The following is a 16114-nucleotide window of genomic DNA, read 5'->3' on the forward strand; positions in this document are numbered from 1 at the left end:
TGCTTCACTCTAAGAAAAAATTTTTGCAGCCAAGATGGCAATTTTTAAATTAGTCAGTAAAATTGGAATATAATTATTCACATACCAAAAGCTTTTGAAAAAATTTTTACCAAAGGAACACAAAACTATTTCAACAGAATTTCCCTAGTTTATTTTCCTAATTATTAGGGCTTTAGTAAACAAATGGACAAACTGAATAACCAGTTCACAAAGAAATGCAAATATTTTATTTTTAAAATATTTTTTAATTTAATTTATTTATCTTTGCATTGGGTCTTAGTTGTGGTACACGGGATCCTCATTGCAGTGCTCAGGGTTCTCTCTAGTTATGGTGAGGGCCTCAGAGCGCACCGGCTCAGTAGTTGCAGCACAGGAGTTCTCTAGTTGTGGTGCATGGGTTCTCTAGTTGAGGTTCGTGGGCTGAGTAATTGTGGCACGGGCTTAGTTCCCTCACTGCATGTGGAATCTTAGATCCCCAACGAGCGATTGAACCCACATCTCCTGCATTGGAGGGTGGATTCTTAACCACTGGACCACCAGGGAAATCTCACAAATAAACTTAAAAAAAATTTTTTTTCTTCTTGTTTTTAAATTTATTTTTTTATTGAATGATAATTGCTTTACAGAATTTTCTTGTTTTCTGTCAAACCTTAACATGAATCAGCCATAGGTATACATATATCCCCTCACTTTTGAACCTCCCTCCCATCTCCTGCCCCACCCCACCCCTGTAGGTTGATACAGAGCCCCTGTTTGAGTTTCCTGAGCCATACAGCAAATTCCCGTTGCCTATCTATTTTACATATGGTAATGTAAGTTTCCATGTTACTCTTTCCATACATCTTACCCTCTCCTTCCCTCTCCCCATGTCCAAAAGTCTATTATCTATCTCTGTTTCTCCACTGCTGCCCTGACAGTATATATGTTTAGAATATGATATTTATCTTTCTCTTTCTGACTCACTTCACTCTGTATAATAAGTTCTAGGTTCATCCACCTCATCAGAACTGACTCAAATGCGTTCCTTTTTATGGCTGAGTAATACTCCATTGTGTATATGTACAACAACTTTCTTATCCATTCATCTGTCGATGGACATCTAGGTTGCTTCCATGTTCTAGCTACTGTAAATAGTGCTGCAGTGAACAATGGGATACATGTGTCTTTTTCAATTTTGGTATCCTCAGGGTATATGTTAGGAGTGGGATTGCTGGGTCATATGGTGGTTTTATTCCTAGTTTTTTAAGGAATTTCCATACCGTTTTCCATAGTGGCTGTATCAATTTACATTCCCACCAACAGTGCAAGAGAGTTTCCTTTTCTCCACACCCTCTTCAGCATTTATTATTTGTAGACTTTTTGATGATGGCCATTCTGACCAGTGTGAGGTGATATCTCATTGTAGTTTTGATTTTCATTTCTCTTATAATGAGCAATGTTGAGCACCTTTTCACGTGTTTGTTAGTCATCTGTATATCTTCTTTGGAGAAATGTCTGTTTAAGTGTTTTTCCCACTTTTTGATTGGGTTGTTTGTTTTTCTGGCATTGCGTTGTATGAGTTGCTTGTATATTTTGGAAATTAATCCTTTGTCAGTTGTTTCATTTGCTATTATTTTCTACCATTCTGAGGGTTGTCTTTTCACCTTGCTTATAGTTTCCTTTGCTGTGCAAAAGATTTTAAGTTTAATCAGGCCCCACTTGTTTACTTTTGTGTTTATTTCCATTTACTCTAAGAGGTGGGTCATAGAGGATCTTGCTTTGATTTATGTCATTGAGTGTTCTGCGTATGTTTTCCTCTAAGAGTTTTATAGTTTCTGGTCTTCCATTTAGGTCTTTAATCCATTTTGAGTTTATCTTTGTGTATGGTGTTAGGAAGTGTTCTAATTTCATTCTTTTACATGTAGCTGTCCAGTTTTCCCAGCACCATTTATTGAAGAGGCTGTCTTTGCCCCATTGTATATTCTTGCCTCCTTTGTCAAAAATAAGGTACCCATAGGTGCATGGTTTATTTCTGGGCTTTCTATCTTGTTCTGTTGCTTTATATTTCTGTTTTGGTGCCAGTACCGTACTGTCTTGATGACTGCAGCTTTGTAGTATAATCTGAAGTCAGGAAGTTTGACTCCTCAGCTCCATTCTTCTTTCTCAAGACTGCTTTGGCTATTCAGGTCTTTTGTGTTTCCATATGAATTGTGAATTTTTTTGTTCTAGTTCTGTGAAAAATGCTATTGGTAATTTGATAGGCGTCTCATTGAATCTGTAGATTGCATTTGGTAGTATGGTCATTTTCACAATGTTGATTCTTCCTACCCAGGAACATGGAATATCTCTCCATCTGTTTATGTCGTGTTTGATTTCTTTCATCAGTGTCTTATAATTTTCTGTGTACAGTTCTTTTGTCTGCTTAGGTAAGTTTATTCCTAAATATTTAATTCTTTTTGTTGCAGTGGTGAATGGGATTGATTCTTTAATTTCTCTTTCTGATTTTTCATTGTTAGTATATAGAAATGAAAGTGATTTCTGTGTATTGATTTTGTATCCTTCAATTTTGCTAAATTCACTGATTAGCTGTAGTAATTTTCTGATACTGTTTTTAGAGTTTTCTATGTACAGTATCATGTCATCTGCAAACAGTGAGAGCTTTACTTCTTTTCCGATCTGGATTCCTTTTATTTCTTTTTTTTTATCTCTGATTGCTGTAGCTAGGACTTCCAGAACTATGTTGAATAATAGTGGTGAAAGTGGACACCCTTGTCTTTTTCCTGATCTTAGAGGGAATCCTTTCAGTCTTCATGATTGAGAATAACGTTTGCTGTAGGCTTATCATATATGGCCTTTACTATGTTGAGGTAGGTTCCTTCTGTGCCCATTTTTTGAAGAGTTTTATCATAAATGGGTGCTGAATTTTATCAAAGGCTTTTTCTGAATCTGTTGAGATTATCATATGGTTTTTATCTGATACATATTATATCACTATATTGATTGATTTGCATATATTCAAATATTCTTGCATTCCTGGAATAAACCCAACTTGATCATGGTGTATGAGCTTTTTGATGTGTTGCTGAATTCTGTTTGCTAAAATTTTGTTGAGGATTTTTGTATCTATGTACATCAGTGATATTGACTTGTAGTTTTCTTTTTTTGTGTTGTCTTTGTCTGGAGAATTCCATGGACTGTATAGTCCATGGGATTGCAAAGAGTTGGACACGACTGAGCAACTTTCACTTTCACTTTTGTCTAGTTTTGGTATTAGGGGGATGGTGTCCTCGTAGAATGATTTTGGAAGTGTTCCTTCCTCTGCAATTTTTTGAAAGAGTTTTAGAAGGATAGGCACTAGCTCTTCTCTAAATGTTTGATAGGATTCTCCTGTGAAGCCATCTGGTCCCAGGCTTTTGTTTTGGGGGAGATTTTTGATCACAGTTTCAATTTCAGTGCTTGTAATTGGGTTGTTCATAATTTCTATTTCTTCCTGGTTCATTCTTAGAAGATTAAACTTTTCTAAGAATCTGTCCATTTCTTCCAGGTTATCCATTTTATTGCTATATAGTTGTTCATAATAGTCTCTTATAATCCTTTGTATTTCTGCTTTGTCTGTTGTAACCTTTCCTTTTTCATTTCTAATTTTGTTGATCTGATTCTTCTCTCTTTTTTTCTTGATTAATCTGGCTAAAGGCTTGTCAATTTTGTTTATCTTCTCAAAGAACCAGCTTTTAGTTTTATTAATCTTTACTATTGTTTCTTTCATTTCTTTTTCATTTATTTCTGCTCAGATCTTAATGATTTCTTCTACTAATGTTGGGGTTTTTTTGATTCTTCTTTTTACAGTTGTTTTAGGTGTAAAGTTAGGTTGTCTATTTGATGTTTTTCTTGTTTCTTGAGATAGGATTGTATTACTATAAAATTCCCCCTTAGAACTGCTTTCACTGCATCCCATAGGTTTTGAGTTGTTGTGTTTTCATTGTCATTTGTTTTTAGAAATTTTTTGATTTCCCTTTTGATTTCTTCAATAACCTGTTGGTTATTTAGAAATATGTTATTTAATCTCCATGTGTTTGTGTTTCTTACAGTTTTTTTCTTGTAATTGATATCTAGTCTCATAGTGTTGTGGTTGGACAAGATGCTTGATATGATTTTAGTTTTCTTAAGTTTACTGAGGTTTGATTTGTGACCCAAGATGTGGTCTATCCTGGAGAATGTTCCATGTGCACTTGAGAAGAAGCTGTATTCTTCTGCATTTGGATCGAACGTCCTGAAGATATCAATGAGATCCATCTCATCTAATGTATCATTTAAGACTTGTGTTTCCTTATTAATTTTCTGTTCTGATGATCTGTCCATTGGTGTGAGTGGGGTGTTAAAGTCTCCTACTATTATTATGTTACTGTCAATTTCTCCTTTTATGCCCATTAGTGTTTGTCTTATGTATTGAGGTGCTCCTGTGTTGGGTGCATAGATATTTACAATTGCTATGTCTTCCTCTTGGATTGATCCTTTGATCATTATGTAGTGTCCTTCCCTTTCTCTTGTAATCTTCTTTATGTTAAGGTCTATTTTGTCTGATATGAGGATTGCTACTCCAGCTTTCTTTTGTTTCCCATTTGCATGGAATATATTTTTCCACCCTCTCACTTTCAGTCTGTATGTGTCTTTAGGTCTGAAGTGGCTTTCTTGTAGACAGCATATATATGGGTCTTGACTTTGTATCCATTCAGCCAGTCTGTGTCTTTTGGTTAGAGCATTTAATCAATTTACATTCAAAGTAATTATTGATATATATGTTCCTGTTGCCATTTTCTTAATTGTTTGGGTTGATTTTGTAGATCTGTTGTTTTTTTTTTTCTCTCTTGTATTTCTTGACTATATAAGTCCCTTTAACATTTGTTGTAAAGATGGTTTGGTGGTACTGAATTCTCTTAATTCTTGCTTGTCTGATGTTGGGGTCCTTTAATGGACCGGAACCTTGTGGTACGGAGTCGACGATAAGAAAGTGAAAGAGAGAAAGAGAGAGAGAGAAAGAGACAAAAAAGACCCGGGGACCTAAGCTCTGGTGGAGCAAAGGTGCTTTAATGATTTTCCTATGAGTATATATAGGCTGTGGTACAAGAAACTTCTTTTGGGAATGATAGAGATCAGAAAACCAAACGTACAGCAACCGTTACCAAGGGAACAAGGGGTAATGTTAGTCACAAGGTCAGGACACAATCCATATCTCAAGAAAGGGGAACGAGACTAAGCAGTTTTGTCCTAAAGAGAATGTTTACTAAAGGAGACCCAAGCCTGCCTCACACAATGACCTCAGTCCCTGGGAGCAGCATGCTGTTCCGCTTGAAGAGGGACAAAGGACTCATGAGAGACAGCACGTAGGAATCCTCCCGTCAAACATTCCCTGACAGTCTGAAAAGCTTTTTATTTCTCCATCAATTTTGAATGAGATCCTTGCCGGGTACAGTAATCTTGTTTGTAGATTTTTCCCTTTCAATACGAATATCCTGCCGTTCCCTTCTGGCCTGCAGAGTTTCTGCTGAAAGATCAGCTGTTAAGCATATGGGATTTCCCTTGTATGTTACTTGTTGCTTCTCTCTTGCTCCTTTTAATATTCTTTCTTTGTGTTTAGTCTTTGTTAGCTTGACTGGTATGTGTTTTGGCGTGTTTCTCCTTGGATTTATCCTGTATAGGACTCTTTGTGCCTCTTGGACTTGATTGACTATTTCCTTTTCCATGTTGGGGAAATTTTCAACTATAATCTCTTCAAAAATTTTCTCATACCCTTTCTTTTTCTCTTCTTTTTCTGGGACCCCTATAATTTGAATGTTGGTGTGTTTGATATTGTCCCAGAGGTCTCTGAGAGTATTCTCAGTTTTTTTCATCCTTTTTACTTTATTCTGCTCTTCAGAAGTTATTTCCACCACTTTATCTTCCAGCTCACTGATTCGTTCTTCTGCTTCAGATATTCTGCTATTGATTCTTTCTAGAGTATTTCTAATTTCAGTAATTGTGTTGTTTGTCTCTGCATGTTTATTCTTTAATTCTTCTAGGTCTTTGTTAATTGATTCTTGGATTTTCTCCATTTTGCTTTCAAGGTTTTTAATCATCTTTACTGTCATTATTCTGATTCTTTTTCAGGTAGTTTGCCTATTTTCTCTTCATTTATTTGGACTTCTGTGTTTATAGTTTGTTCCTTCATTTGTGTTATATTTCTCTGCCTTTTTTTTTTTTAACTTATTGTGTTTGAGGTCTCCTTTTCTCAGGCTTCAAGGTTGTATTCTTTCTTCCTTTTGGTTTCTGCCCTCCTGAGATTGGTCCAGTGGTTGGTGTAAGCTTTGTATAGGATGAGATTTGTGCTGAGTTTTTGTTTGTTTGTTTTTCCTGTGACAGGCAAGGCTGAGTGAGGTGGTAACCCTGTCTACTGATGATTGGGTTTTTATTTTTGTTTTGTTTGTTGTTTACATGAGGGATCCTGTACAGGGTGATACTGGTGGTTGGGTGATGCCAGGTCTTGTATTCAAGTAGTTTCCTTTGTGTGAGTTCTCAATATTTGATATTCCCTAGGGTTAGTTCTTTGGTAGTCTAGGGTCTTGGAGTGAGTGCTCCCACTCCAAAAGTTCAGGCTTTATCTTTCTCCAAAGACCAGCCTAGGTCCAATCTACCAAGAGAAATTTCACCTGGAATGAAAGGCTTTTACTTGAGTTCCAAAAGCCAGTGTACAAGAACACAACAGAGATCTCTGACTCAGCAGAAACTCAGTATTGCCTGCCATGTGAGCAGGCCTCCTTGGATTGCAACAGATGACTAGAGGGTCTGTCCTTGGCAGTAGTCAGCAGAACTCTAAAATTTTTCATTAAAAAGCTTTTATTTGTTTGTTTTTGGCTTTGTTGGGCCTTCGTTTCTGTGTGCAGGCTTTCCCTAGTTGCTATGAGCGGGGGTTTCTCATTGCAGTGGCTTCTCTTGTTGCAGAGGACCAGCTCTAGTTGAGCTCAGTAGTTGTGATGCATGGACTTAGTTGCTCCCTGGCACATGGAATCTTTCCCGGTCAGGATCAAACCCAAGGTTTAACCTGCATTGGCAGGAGGATTCTTAACCACTGGACCACCAGGGAAGTCCCGCAAATAAACTTTTTAAAAGTCCAATCTAACCATAATCAAGTACATGCAAACAGTTTTTAAATTTGAAGCTTTTATTCTTTTTATTAGAAAGTATAAATAAAATGCTAATATCCTTTACTATCTAATTTATGGTGAAACTGTCACACTCTTAAGTTTTGGCTGGCCTTATTAACTGCCACAATCTTTGTAAAAACAATTTAGCAATGTGTCTTCAAGAGCTATTAAGTATTCTTACTCTTTCACCTAGTAAATCTATTCCTGAGAATTAATCCCTTGAGAAATCTAAGAAAAATCCACAAAGACAAAGCACAGAGATATTCATTATAGGATTATCTATCATTTTAAAAGTAAAACTGAAACAATCTAGAGAATTACAAGGAAATGGTTATGTAATTTAGGGTAAATGAATTGAATGGAATAGCACACAGCCGTCAAAAGTGGTCATTATGAGAACTCTTTAGTATCTCAGTGTTTATGGTTTAGCGTCAGGAAAAAAATATCAAATTTAAAATGTTTGTTTTGCTCTATATAATGTCTTTTTATGAGGCAGCAAAGACTAGCAGGGAAACTACTTCCTCCCACAGTCTTCCCTCTCTCAATAAAATCCAGCAGCAGTTTCCCATTTGCTCAGACCACAAGACTTGATGGGGAGCTCTATTTTCAAGATAGATCCAGAATCAGACACTTCTTCCCACCTCCACTGCTCACACCCTGGTCCATATCAAAATCACCTCTTGCCCAAGTCAGTACAGTAGTCTCCAAACTGGTCTCCTTGCTTCCACTTTTGCACTCTTGCCTTCTTACAATCCATCTCCTGCCTTATGGATTCTGTTAAAACATAAGACAAATACATCCTCCACTGCTCAAAAAAGCCAGTGGCATTAAGTGGTCCCTAAAGCCCTACACAATCTGGTCTGACTGCAGATGCCAAAAACTTGGCCTCTTTGTACCAATGCTGAATCGAATCTTGTAGATAAGAGTTTGGGGTGAAGTAGAAAAGAATAGCTTTATTGCTTTGCCAGGCAAAAGCAGACACAGCAGGCTCCTGCCCTTGAAAACTGTGTGTCCCAAACCAGAAAAATTCGGTGAGAAGTTTTATAGCAGTGATTCAAGAGTGATTTGCTAATAAGATTAGGGAGTGTGCATGGCTTGCACACCTTTAATCTGGTCTCAGGTAATTTATGTTTTTAAACTGGCTCTGCAGCATGTGGGAACTTCCTTCCTCAACCAGGGATCAAAGCCCTCCTGCAGTGGAAGAGTGGGGTCTTAATAACTGGACCACCAGAGAAGTCCCTCAGGTAATCTGTTGATGAGCTTCTCTGGTTAACTTAATTTGGTCTCAGGTGGTCTTCTGGGGTATGACGAATGCTGACATCTTCCATTTATTGCATTTTTAGTTCTATGTTGTTGTTCAGTTTTTAAGTTGTGTCTGACTCTTTGCAACCCCATGGACTGCAACATGCCAGGCTTCCCGGTCCTTCCCTATCTCTCGGAGTTTGCTCAAACTCATGTCCATTGAGTCAGTGATGCCATCCAACCATTTCATCGTCTGTCACTCCTTCTTCTCCTGCCCTCAGTCTTTCCCAGCATCAGGGTCTTTTCCAGTGAGTCATCTCTTCCCATCAGGTGGCCGAAGTATTGGAGCTTCAGCTTTAGCATCAGTCCTTCCAATGAACATTCAGGACTGATTTCCTTTAGGATGAATTGGTTTGATCTTGCTGCCCAAGGGACTCTCAAGAGTCTTCTCCAGCACCACAGTTTTGAAAGCATCAATTCTTCAGCCCTCAGCCTTCCTTATGGTCCAGCCATAGCTTTGACTATATAGACCTTTGTCGGCAAAGTAATGTCTCTGCTTTTTAATACTCTGTCTAGGCTTGTTATAGCTTTTCTTCCTAGGAGCAAGCATCTTTTAATTTCATGGCTGCAGTCACCATCTGCAGTGATTTTGGAGCCCAAGAAAATAAAATCTGCTACTGTTTCTATTTTTTCCCCATCTATTTTCCATGAAGTGATAGAACCAGATGCCATGATTTTAGTTTTTTGAATGTTGAGTTTTAAGCCAGCTTTTTCACTCTCCTATTTAACCTTCATCAAGACACTCTTTAGTTCCTCTTCACTTTCTGCCATTAGGGTGATATCATCTGCATACCTCAGGTTGTTGATATTTCTCCCAGCAATCTTGATTTCAGTTTGAGCTTCATTCAGCCCAGCATTTTGCATGATGTATGCTGCATAGAAGTTAAATAAGCAAGGTGACAATATTAGGCCTTGCCGTACTCCTTTCCCAATTTTGAAGCAGTTCATTGTTCCATGTCTAGTTCTGTTGCTTCTTGACCTGGATACAGTTTTCTCAGGAGGCAGGTGAGGTGGTCTGGTATTCCCATCTCTTTAAGAATTTTCCACAAAGAGCTTAAAGATATTATTGTTATGTGTATCACTTGAGGATTCTGTTAAGTCCATACCAGTTTAGTAACCAGTTTATTAAAGGATCTTATAAAGTATACAGTTGAAAGCCAGATGAAGAGACATATAGGGTGAGGTCTGGGAGGGTCCTGAGCACAGGAGATTTGGGGTGTATCACCCTCCTGGTACATGGATCTATTCACCAACCTGGAAACTCTTGCGATCCCCATACCTCCAGGATTTGTTTGGAGGTGTCATCATGTAGGCATGATGGATCATTTACTCCATTTCCAGCCTTTCTCCCTTCCCAAGAGAATGGGGAGCAGGGCTGAAAATTCCAAGCCCTAACCATAGTGCCCAAATACAAAATTCACCAGAGGAAATTTGAAGATGTAATTGATTCTATTCAGTGATGAATGAATTGGGCAGCATCCCATCTAGGAAATAGAAAGGAGCACCATTGCTGGTTGCTCTAACTGATGGAGACTAGAGATGGAGTCCCATCCCCTCCCTCGAGTGAGCCCCCACCCTCTGAGGGTCTGGGCAGGTACACAGATCACCACAAGAAGAGACACACACCTACACTGTGAGCCTCTCAGAGCCTGCTGATCTATCCATCCTCCACGGAGCCCCTTGCAATGTTTGCTCACCAAACAGATGAACTGACACTCTGACTGTACTTCCTACTCTTCAGTGGCAGCAGTCTGGGCCTGAAGAGCCACTGCCCCTCAAATTCCAGGGCTCTCCAAACTTCTACACTGAAAACTGAACTCATCACTCACTCCCCTAAGCTGCCCTCCCCTCTGCGTGCCCCATCTCAGCCAAGGTGTCACCCTCAACCCCTTCATCATTCAAAAGAGACTCTCTATGCAGTTACTAGATTCCCGGCTCCTGCCAGGCACAGGGGAGGAAGCAGTGACACAGGGCAGCTGAAATCCCTGCCCTCTAGGGCTTTAGTGTGGTTCTCCACACTGTCAGATAGGACCACCCCCTTTTAATTAATATTTTTAATATTCTCCTCTTTAAATTCATAGATAATATAACCCCCTTATACATATATTGAAAAATCAATATAAGATAATGAATATAAAAGGGGAATAAAAGGAGCATTAGAATAAAATGGGCTTCAATCTGTAAATGCTCAGGAGGTGACATAATGGTAAAGATGAGAGAGATGCAAGAGACACAAGTTTGATCTCTGGGTTGGGAAGATCCCCTGGAGTAAATGGCAACTCACTCCAGTATTCTTGCCTGGGAAATCCCATGGACAGAGGAGCCTGGTGGGCTACAGTCAATGGGGTCACAAAAGAGTTGGACATGATTTACGTCCAACTCTTAAGTCTGCTATAAGCAGACTTAGCGACTAAACAATGACAACAATAAATACACCAAAAAACAGAAAGAAACAGTCATGTGCTTACACCTACATAGAACAAAGTCTGGACTTAAGAGAGGGAAGACAGGGACTTCCCTGGTGGTCCAGTGATTAAGAATCCACCTTATAATGGAGGGGACATGGTTCCATCCCTGGTTGGGAAATTAAGATCCCACATGCCGTGGGACAACTAAGCCCCACGCCAAAACTAGAGAGTCCCGCAACAAATGCAGACAGATCCAGACATGTTGTATGGGGATTCATCCCATGGTCAAGCAAAATCCTCAAACAATTAGATTTGTCAGGAGGCATCTGGGTGAATTTCTTCTTTCTCAATTGTAAGTCATGTTGCCATCACGGATGTGATTTTCCAAAATGGTGATGAGTCCTTACTAAAGCTCTGAGCAAAGCAAATCTTGGTCTCCCCTTGATTTATACAGTGGTTGCATTCCTGGAAAAGTCAGCATATGTTAAAACCAGGCCAAGGAAAATACTGAATTTATTTGTAAAAGAGTTAAGTTTCCAAGCTCAGTTAACTACAATAGATGTGTTACCTTCATGTCCTGTGGGACGTGGAACATTCTCTGCTGGGCAGGACTGTCCCAGTATTGCTGGACAGCCAGCATCCCCAGCCAGTGACCCCTGTCACTGCATCCACTGAAATACCCCATGCAGTTTAAAGCATTCCTTGGGGAACAGTATCCCTTCCATGAGGAACACTGGTCTAGAGGTTCAATATGCAAACAGTTGATCCCAACCCAGTGTAACATGTGCTCTGATGTGGACTGCAGGGCCTATGGGAGTGCCAAACCTGGGGGATCTCAGCAACTGGGGGTTTAAAGCAGACAGATTGTTATAAGCAGATAAGACATAAGGGAGGCCAATTTGCAGGCAGAAAGACGGGAAGGAAAAGGGGGGCCAGGCAGAAGGGACAGTGTGAACCAAGGCCTGGAGATGAATGACAATCCATGAGGTGTGTGGGAAATACAAGGATTAGAGCCCAAAGGGTCAGGTGTTGAGAGGCTGGAGGAAGAGGCAGGGTCTAGACCCTCCCACACGTATTTCGAGAAGCAGTTTGGACTCTGTTCTGGGGAGGATAAGGGGAGTCATCTCATGTATGATGTGTTTTACTCGTGTATTACTTTGTAATGAACTCTGATCAAAAGATTTGTCCCCTTGAGGCCCATTTTGGGAATAGTATCTTACTTCTCCAGAAGTAAGGCCTGGAAGTGCAAACCAGGGGTGTTGATCAAATCAAACTGACCTGACCTATTCCTATTTGCTTACCCTGGGGCCTGGCTTTGCTCGATCTGCCCACGTCTGTGGGTTAAGTTCCGAGAAGCTATTGAAACAGTGATAACACTTCCCTAGAAGCAGATCATGACTCCCAGCACAGCCTTCCCCCTAGGAAACCCAGCCTGTGGGCTGCGAGGTTAACGGCATAGGCTCCAGAAAGCCCATTCCCACAGTCCCCAAGGGGGACAGAAGAGCTCACAGTCACCTGTAAGGGACAGTAGCCCCTCTCAGTGAAGGTGCCAGGGCACAAAGGCAAGATCCCCAGGCAAACCTGGTCCCCAGTCTCACCCCACAAAGGGTTCTGAAGATTCTGTGATTAATGTGGCACCCTATTAACATCTTTTAACATGCTTGAAACAAGCAGAAGCTAGTATATTGGCAAAACACGTGTTGAATTCCCCCATCCTCCTGGATTAATCAGAAAGATGCAGGGAAGTGAACTGAATCAGTCTCCCTACACAGACTTCCAAACAGTCCTCCAAACACAGAAATGAATATTGGATCTTTCAGGGCTGCACTGTCAGCTGGGTAGCTCCACAGAGAATTCTGGGAGACAGTTTGTGTTAGGGTAACGGGGCTTGAGAGGGGTGGGGGTTCCCAGATAGATTCCTTTGTTCTTTTTGTGTAAACCATCATCCCAGGGTCTCTTTACAGCTCGCTGGGGCTTTCCAAGAGGTCTTCCTGAACCATCTTTCTATGTGATTACACCTTTCTCGAAGCAACAGTGAAAGCAACCTGACTTCAAACAGTGTGGGACCTAAGGCATTTGTACATCATTTTATCCCACAGACACCCGCACCTCCCTCTCTGATACTGAAAGTTTGGGAGGGACCATAAAGACTATTTCACAGGTGAAGAAATTGATGCTCAGAGAAGGACAATTGCTTGCCCATGGTCACAGTGAATAAGTAGGAATTGGAAACCTAAGCCTAGGCCTATCACATACATGCAAGTGTGTTAGTCACTTGGTTGTGTTCGATTCTTTGTGACCCCATGGACTGTAGCCTGCCAGGCTCCTCTGTCCATGGAATTCTCCGGGCAAGAATGCCAGAGTGGGTAGCCATTTCCTTCTTTAGGGTATTTTCCTGACCCAGGGATCAAACCCACATCTCCTGCATTGCAGGCAAATTCTTTACTGTCTGAGTCAACCACTTGCATGCAAAACCACACATAAATTTATCTGTGAAAGTCTTCCTTGTCCCCAGGGCAGTGACTAATTGAACTGTCATTAAGAGGGAGTTGTTCATACAGTTATGAAATGAATGTTCTAGATGCACATTCAGTGCTGAAACCACTGGCCACGTGTGGCTACACTTGAAATGTAGCCAGTTCAAACTAAGAACGGTGTTAATTGTGAAATGCACACCAGATTCCAAAGGCTTAGTCTGAATAAAATAATGTAAAATATTGCCTTAGTAATTTTTTATATTGATTAATTACTAAAATTACAATGTTTTAGATATGGCTGGTTAAATAAAACTATTATTAAAATTAACTTCACCTGTTTCTTCCTTATTTTTTCACTTTTTAAAATGTGGCTAATAGAAAGTTTAACACTACACACATGGCTTGCACTGTTTCCGTTGGACAGAGCTTCTATCGGCATTGAGGATACAGCAGAGCACAGAACAGACAAAAATCATGCCCTCCTGGAGCTTACCCCTGGGGAGGAGAGAGACAACAAATAAACAAGTGAAATAAGTGCTCTGGAAAAATAAAGCAGGGAAGCAGGTTAGAGAAAGAAGGAGAGGTTGATATTTAAAATAGGTTTATCAGGACTTCCCTTGTGGTCCAGTGGAATCCGCCTGCTAATGCAGGGGACATGGGTTCAATCCCTGCTCTGTGAAGAGTCCACATGCCATGGGGCTACTAAGCCCATGGGCCACAACTACTGAGCCCATGTGCTGCAACTACTGAAGTCTGTGGGCTCTAGAGTGTGTGCTTCGCAAACAAGAAAAGCCACTGCAGTTGGAAGCCCATGTATCACAGCTAGAGAGTAGCCCCACTCTCCACAATTAAAGAAAAACCCGCACATGGCAACCAAGAACCAGTGCAGTCAAAAGTAAAAAACTAATAAAAATGATCATATTTTAAAAATAGAATGATCAAGAAAGGCTTTATTTATACTAGCCTTCAAGAAAATGCAAGGAGACACAACTTCATCCCCCTCTAGGAGGGTTGTAGTAACAAAGACAGGTAATAACAAATGTTGGAGAAGATGTGGGAAATTGGAACCCTGATAACACTGCTTGTGGGAATGTAAAATGGTGCAGCCACTTTGGAAAACACTCCAGCATTTTCTTAAAAAGTTAAACAGAGTTACCATATGACCCAGCAATTCCCTCTTGGGTATTTACCCAAGAGAAATGGAAACATGTCCATCAAAAACTTGTACATGAATGTTCATAGCAACATCATTCCTATTAGCTAAGATGTGAAACACCCAAATGTCCCTTAATTGATGTGGTATGTCCATACAAGAGAATATCATTCGACCCTAGAAAGGAATGCAGTTCCAAAACATGAATCTTGAAAACATTATACTCAGTGAAAGAAGTCAGTCACAAAAGAGAATATAGTATGTAGTTCCATTTAATTCCATTCCATCTAATTCCATGAAATGTTCAAGATAAGCAAATACATTAAGACAGAAAATAGATAGGTGGAGAGGGTTGAAGAAACCAGGGAGAAATGAGGAGTGACTGCTAATGGGTCTGAGGTTTCTTCTTGGCATGATGAAAAATGTTCTAACTGACCATCATGAGGGTCGCACAATTCTGTAAATATACTAAAGCCCACTGAACTGTATACTTTAAATGGGTGAATTGCATGGTATATTAATTATAGTAATAAAACTGTTATGAAAAAGGAAAATAAAGACTTCAGTGAGAAGCGATATTTGAGCAGACATTTGAGTGAGCTAAGTGGCTGGGGGGTGTGGCGCATTCCAGGCAGAGAGAACAGAAAGTACAAAGGCCCTGAGGAAAAAGCAGGCTTAGCTTTTAAGGGACAGGTTAGACGGAGTTGAGTCAGAGGGATGGGGCAGCAGGTCATGTAGGGTGTTCCAGGCCATGAGAAGGACTTTGGCTTGTCTGCTGCTGCTGCTGCTGCTGCTAAGTCGCTTCAGTCATGTCCGACTCTGTGCGACCCCATAGACGGCAGCCCACCAGGCTCCGCCATCCCTGGGATTCTCCAGGCAAGAACACCGGAGTGGGTTGCCATTGGCTTCTCTACTGAATGAGATATGTCACTTGAGGCTTTAGAGTAGGGAAGGGCCAAGATGTGATGACCAGTCTGGCTGCTATGTTGAGAGTAGCCTTCAGGACTCATGTACAGAAGCAATGAGAAAGTTGTTATATTGTCTGAACATTTCAGTTGAACTAACATGATATATGTCTGTGATAGGTTTGAACCTGCTAGAATAGGGAGTGTGTGCATACACAGTCGCTCAGATATGTCCAACTCTTGGCCACCCCATGGACTGTAGTCCACCAAGCTCCGCTGTCTATGGGATTGCCCAGACAAGAATACTGGAGTGGGTTGCCATTTCCTTCTCCAGGGGATCTTCCCCACACAAGGATGGAACCCGAATCTCCTGAATCGGCAGGATACTCTCACTACCACTGAGCCACCAGGGAAGCCCCTTGACTAGACGATTCTAAATTTTGCATTGGAATACAAAGGAGCTATTGTGGGGACTTCCTTGGCAGGTGGATTCTTTACCACTGAGCCACCTGGGAAGAATGGGGAGGGGTTGGCAAATTGTAACCTGGGGCGGGGTAAAATTCAGCCCACCACCTATTTTTGGCCAGCCTGTGAACTAAGAGTTGCTTTTACATTTTTCTAAATGGTTGACAAAAGTCAAAAGAATAATACTTCGTGAGACATGAAAATCCTATGAAATTCAAATTTCAGTGTCCATAAGTAAAGTGTTACT

The sequence above is a fragment of the Cervus canadensis genome, chromosome 17 (assembly GCF_019320065.1).
Source record: "Cervus canadensis isolate Bull #8, Minnesota chromosome 17, ASM1932006v1, whole genome shotgun sequence".
NCBI lineage: Eukaryota > Metazoa > Chordata > Mammalia > Artiodactyla > Cervidae > Cervus > Cervus canadensis.